This window comes from Lepidothrix coronata, unplaced genomic scaffold, assembly GCF_001604755.1.
Source record: "Lepidothrix coronata isolate B3197 unplaced genomic scaffold, Lepidothrix_coronata-1.0 Scaffold22, whole genome shotgun sequence".
Classification (NCBI taxonomy): Eukaryota; Metazoa; Chordata; class Aves; order Passeriformes; family Pipridae; genus Lepidothrix; species Lepidothrix coronata.
In genome coordinates, this window is record NW_016690202.1 from 5,820,698 (window position 1) to 5,826,908 (window position 6,211).

Consider the following 6,211-nt stretch of genomic DNA (forward strand, 5'->3'; position numbering starts at 1 on the left):
GCCCCAGCACCCTCGGCCGTGCCCGCACCCCCTCCCGCCCCGCGCCTCGCTCCCGGGGCCGGGGGAGACCGGAGGGGAGGCCGGGGGTGCCTCGCGCGCCCCGCGAGCACGGGAGAGCCGCGAGGGCGCATCCCGGGCCTGGATGCCGCGCGGAGGAGGACGAGGAGGAAAAGAAGGGAGGGCCGGGGAGCGCCCGCCGAGCGCATTCACCTGTGCCGGGGCGGGCTGCGGCGGCGCTCCCGCTGTCGCTGCTGGTGCTGGCGGCGGCTGCGGTTGTTGTTGTTGTTGTTGTGGTGGTGGGTGACGGTGAGGCGGGGGGTGCGGAGCAGCGGCAGGAGGAGGAGGAGCAGGAGCGGGCGCGGAGCGGCTGTTGTTGATGGGTAACAGTCGCCAGGACTACGGTGACTATGGCGCTCGACTCACAAGGCAACGGTTGCTATAACTCACAAAAGGGAGAGCGGGCGCGGAGGGAGGGACCGGCAGGCGGACGGAGGGAGGCGGGGGCGGCGGCGCGGCCGCGCGCCCCGGAAGGGGCGGAGCCTGCGGTAACGGCCGGCGCGCGCGGGCGTGGGCGATGCCCCCCCTCCCTCCCGCTCCCGCCCGGCCCAGGGCGCGCGCCCACCCGGCTCTGTGCCGCGCGCGGGAGTGCGGAGGGAGGACAGAGGGGAGCGCAGCGGCGGCGCGAGGCCCGCGCGGGGGGCGGGGCCGCGCGGGGGCCACTGACGCCACTTCCGGTGGAGGCCCGGCGGGAGGGGCCCGGCGGCGCAGTCCCGCCCGCCCCAAGATGGCGGAGGTATCTACGCTCCCTCTCCGCCTGCGGGCCCATGCTGCCATCTTCCAGGGGCGAGAGGAGGAGGAGGAGGAGGAGGAGGGCGAAGGGGAGGGGGGCCGGGAACGGGTCGCCGGCGATAGGCGGCGGTGGTGGAAGGGGGAATGCGGCCGCCGCTGCGCCTGTCCCGCCGGTCTCCGGGCTTCTGCGGGGGGCCCAGCTAAGGCCCCGGCGTGCCCAGTGACCGCTCTCGGCCCACGTTGCCTTTGCGACCTGAGTGCAGGCGATGGGGCCGCGGGTGCCCTGCTGGCACAGAGTCACAGGATCAACTGGGTTGGGAAAGACGTCTGAGATCACCGAGTCGACCTGTTACCGAACACCACCGTGTTAATTAGACCATGGCGCTGAGTGCCACATCCAGTCTTTATTTAAACACCGCCAGGGAGCTTACCGCTTAGGTGTGGTAGCCGACTGCGTTCCTGACAGGCTGTGTCCGCTTGTTCCAGGTGTATACAGAATTTTTAGGGATGAGAGGGACCTCTGGAGATCACCTAGTCCAACCCCTCTACCAAGGAAAGGTCACCTAGAGCAGGTGACACAGGAACACGTCTGGGTGGGTTTTGAATGTCACTAGAGAGGGAGACTGTACAACCTCCCTGGGCAGCCTGTTCCAGAACTCTACCACCCTCACTGTATACATTAAGAAATTCATGTCTATGTTGAGGTGAAGTATTCTTGGGGGATAGGAGACCTTGAGGCTGTTTGTGTACACAGTACCCACACATCTAGTGGCCACAGCTTTATATCTCTAGTCCCAGTGCATCCCTGTCTGCAACCCTTTACTTACGCAGCAAAGTATCTCTGAAGCTCTATACACAGCTGCTGCAGTCAGTGCAGCCAGTAATGCTTGCCTGTAATCCATGTAAACCCTGGCATTCCCTCATGACCGTTCCTTGTGTACTGGTCTGTATCCTCAAATATTCCACCAACACGTTTTACCAGTCTTGACATCTTTCACATACAAGAACCTGACATTTGTGTGGCATGCCCTGCAACCACCCCACTTCACCTGTCCCTACAGGAGCAAACTGAAATTGCTTTACATACCACAGAAGCATTTTCAAAACGTTGATTGATTTACTCTGATTCCCAGGACCCTGTGTAGCCGTTATAGCTGTAAAAACTATTTACTAGAAAATATTGAGAAAATATTAAAGTATATAGGAACAACGGCTTAACTGACAGAGATTTAAGTCTATAACACAACAATCTTGAATTAATAAAACTTGCATCACTAGCCTTTTCAATCAGAAACATTAAAATGGGACACAGGTATGAACAATCTAATAACAATATATAGCAATGCATTTAATTGATTTGATAGTAAAAGGTACTTTTATAAGCATCTTTCATTCTATCTATCCATCAAATACGGGTACGTTTATTTAGCTGGTATTGTGGTACATGGAAATGTTTGAGGATTTGTGTTTTCATTGAATTTTAAATTTCATATGAACAAGGTAAAAGACCTAAAAGGGGTGTTGGACGCTGAGTAGTTTTACCAGAAAAATTGCCAGAGTGATGTGACCCAGTTCCCTGGTAAAAGCTTTAACAACATTCGTGTCATCCATGTTGCTAAGGAAAGCATTGACTTAAAGTGTTTTGCTTCTGGATGTCTTTTCTGTTGTGTCAGTTGTCACTTGCATGGTTATGTTCTTGGCAACATGAGCGGGGTGAGCTGTGGTAAATGCCATAAAGTTGGAGGATAAAACCACTGGGCAGTTAATTTTTTTACTCAAATCATGAAACTTATGTGTCATTATGTGTGGAAAGAACAAATCAAGGTCTTGGCAGAAATTTAAAATATAGGCTTATAAATATCAGTAAACGTTTTCCTCGAGCCAGTGTATTTGCAAAATATTTTAGTCTATACCAGCAGTTCAGTCTATAAATACATGATCAATTGCTGTGTCAAAGGGAAGCAGCTAATTTTGTTACACGAAAATTATTTAATCATTTCAATGTTCTGATGTTTTGTGCTGGTTGAAGAGTTAACCAGCAGGGGAAATGAACCCAACTCAAAGGAGAGATTATAAGTCAGAATAACAATTTATTAAAATAATACAGTAAGTACAATCATACAAACAAACAATTGGTCTTAACCCACAAAACCCAAATGTATAACCCAGTACCCTGGGGCATGAACAAAGTGGTGTTCCCTGGGCCCCGCTTGAGTCCAAAGTAAAGGGAGAGGGGAAAAACCTACTGGTGGGAGAGCTGTTGCAGTCTGGTCAAAAGTGGTGATTGCAGTCCAGCTGAGGTTGAGAGCGATGAACTGCAGTCTCCCTTCTGGATCCCACGAGTGGTTAAAAATGTTCCAAGACTCCAAGATTATATATCCTCCAGTTCAGGCAGGAATGCTCAATACTCCCCTCAGGGCGGGGAGTTCCACAAAGGGTGTGAGGACAAGAGCATCCTCCTGTCTCACAGGCCTCTTAACACCTAGTTTATAGCCTGAGGAGTCAGGCTCTATGGGCAGAGGGGGCGAATAGTCCATTGACAACAGTTTCTGGGAAATGGCATGGAAGGCTATAGAATACACAGTTTTGGGTTACACCCATACCATGATGAACTGGTCTCAGTTGTCCTAACTAGGACATGTTTCCATCTATAAAATTATTTTGCAGAGGTACTCAGGATCTAATGGAAACTCTTTCAAATAATTTCAAATAAATTTCTATAGATTTTTGTTTCAACATTTTATCAGTTTGATCTTGATCAAAGAACATGTCTCATCTTAATTTTTTGAGAGATTATCTCCTTTTTTTTGAATTTGTCAACTTGGAAAGATAATCACTAAAATATTCAGTCACTTCATAGAACTTTTGTAACAGTATTAAACAACCTGCCAAATTGAAATATGAAAGCACTATTGATTAGAAGTGATTGTATTGCTAAAAGCCTTGTGGTTTATATTTAGATACAGAATATGCTGCATATCTCAATTAATTTTATACCTTCTTATATGGATAAGGAATAATCAGAATATAATCAAAGTTTTTCTCCAGTGGACTAACAGAGGGCTTGAACAGAAGTTGGTCATGGACTGTAAAAATTATTGCTTTTTGTTGTCAGAATCAAAACTTTTAACACCTCTGGAAAAAAGAATTGGCATCATATGCAGGAATTTCTACTGTAATTTCTGATGTTGAGAATGGTAGTGGAAGAAAGACTACTTCAATGGATAACTTTTTTTCTGATACTGGATTTATAATGCTTTAAGTTTTTGTTTTTCAACAGTTACATGGATATTTCTTAAAAAGTCATAATTAGCTGTCTAGTAATTTCATACAACATTTCCCTTTTTTAAATTTATTTTGTTAGGTCCACTTCATAGGTTGCTTGCATTTCCCAGTGGTTTTTAGATACGCTCTGTCATTTGTAGCATATCTGAAATATAACATAATGCATTCCTGTCAGCCATGTTGTACAGAACACAGTAGCTATATATCTTATGAAACAGTACAAAAGACAACACAAAATACTGAAGTAAGGTGTGTGAAAACAATCAAACTGATTCGGTACATCAAATCCAGTATTTTTACTGGTCCAGATGGTATAAGTTAATGCCTAGAGAAGTACAAGAGCAAGCATATATGTGCATTTTACTTGTTTAACTTTGCCACCCTATGACGATTTTCAGCTTACTGATTTTCTGAACCCTTCATGATTAGTCTTTTTTTGTAAACATCAGAGAATCTTTTCCAAGAATTTGTCCAAGCACACCGTAAACATATGTATAAGTATCATTTTTTGCAGCATCTTTCACAAAATCTTTTGTCAAGAAGACCCAACTGTCTGCCAGATTTTATACAAAGAAACAAGCCCTTTTGCATTCTTGGAAGTCTAGTCCCATTAATTTCTGTGATTTTCATTCCTATGAGTGCTCATAATGAGAGGGAAGAAGGCAAAGGAGATATGTACAGATGTTGATGTTAAGGGATAGGCAACTTAGTGCAGATCTAGACGCTGCAATGTCTGGTTGCTTACCATGGTTCTTTTGGATACTGTAGTAAATGCACAGATGACCAAACAGTTCTACTTAGGTCAGTTGTTTATTACTTATCTAATGGGTAAATACTAGTACACAAAACAGTCTTACACTTAGGCTGTCTTATAGCCGTAACAAGTCATTCACTAGTGTCTTGAGTATTTTTTACTTATCCCCTTTGTGATGTGGATGTCCCCTCTTACCTGATGATCTGCATATCCGTAGTCCAGCTATATGTGGTACCTGTTCTCCAAATGCCTACTGATATTTGGGTGTTGTTTATGATTAGGTGAAGTTGGCTTGGTCCATTGGCTAGGGTCAGTCCCTTGCTGTTTGCATGAATAGTATCTGCTTTATTATGTTGGCTTTTCTTCTTCAGCTAGCATCCCAGAGTGTCATTGAATCATGGAGTCATAAAATAGTTTGAGTTGGAAAGGGCCTTCAAAGGTCACCCAGTCCAGCCTCCTTACAGAGAGCAGGGACATTTCCAACCAGATCAAGTTGCCCGGATCCCTGTCCCACCTGACCTTGAATAGTTCCAGGGATGAGGCATCCATTACCACTCTGGGAAACTTGTGCCAGTGTTTTACCACTCCCATTGTAAAAAATTTCTTCCTTATATCTAGCCTGGATCTACCCTTTATAAGCTTATCCTATCGCTACAGGCCCTACTAAAAAGTGTGTGTTAATCTTTCTTGTAAGCCCCCTTTAAGTACTAAAAGGCTGCATTAAGATCTACAAAGAGCCTTTTCTTGTCCAGGCTGTTCAACTCCAACTCTCTCAGCCTTTCCTCATAGCAGAGGGGCTCCAGCCCTAATCCTTGTGGCCCTCCTCTGGACCTGCTCCAACAAGTCCATATCTTTCCCGTACTGAGGATTCTGGAGCTAGATGCAGTGCTCCACGTATAGTGTCACCAGAGCAGGGCAGAGAGGTACAGTCACTCATTCAGGAATACACACTCTAGCTGTACGAGACAGTTGAGGAACTGGGATGCCTTTTCTTCTGCTAACTCAACTACCTGTGCAGTCTGCATGTTTGGCCTTGGGGATGGGAACAGATGGCTGCACTGCTTTGCTGGGCAGGAGGTGCAGTAGTGCACGCATTTCGTGGTTGCCTAGGCCTTCTGTTATGTGAACAGTAGTGCTATGCTGCTTTGGAAGGCCTGGGTTCCGCTGAAGATAAGTTTATATCTTTTCCACATAGAAAATACTTTATTTTCTTAATTTATATTCTTAAAAATATTATTTATTGTATTTATATTTGACCCTAGATGCTGGTTGTCTCATCAGTTGTTGATGAGACAGATTGGATATTGTCTACTGTCAGGGGGTTTCCATGTGAACTGTTCGCCTCTCTTTTGTACTCTCTATCATTAGTATTGTCGCTCTTAA

The 6,211-nt window shown here is 46.2% G+C and overlaps 1 protein-coding gene across 4 annotated transcripts in view; it reads right to left on the reverse strand.

Moving 5' to 3' along the window:
• RFX3 (regulatory factor X3) overlaps window positions 1-504 on the reverse strand; it is a 105,520-nt gene extending 105,016 nt beyond the window's left edge. For 3 of the 4 annotated variants that reach the window (XM_017808272.1, XM_017808268.1, XM_017808273.1), the window contains exon 1: window positions 211-504. The gene's annotated coding sequence lies outside the window, so the exon portion shown is untranslated. The remainder of the gene's footprint in view (window positions 1-210) is intronic. The other variant, XM_017808270.1, reaches the window with a different exon arrangement.
• Window positions 505-6,211: the final 5,707 nt, after the last annotated feature.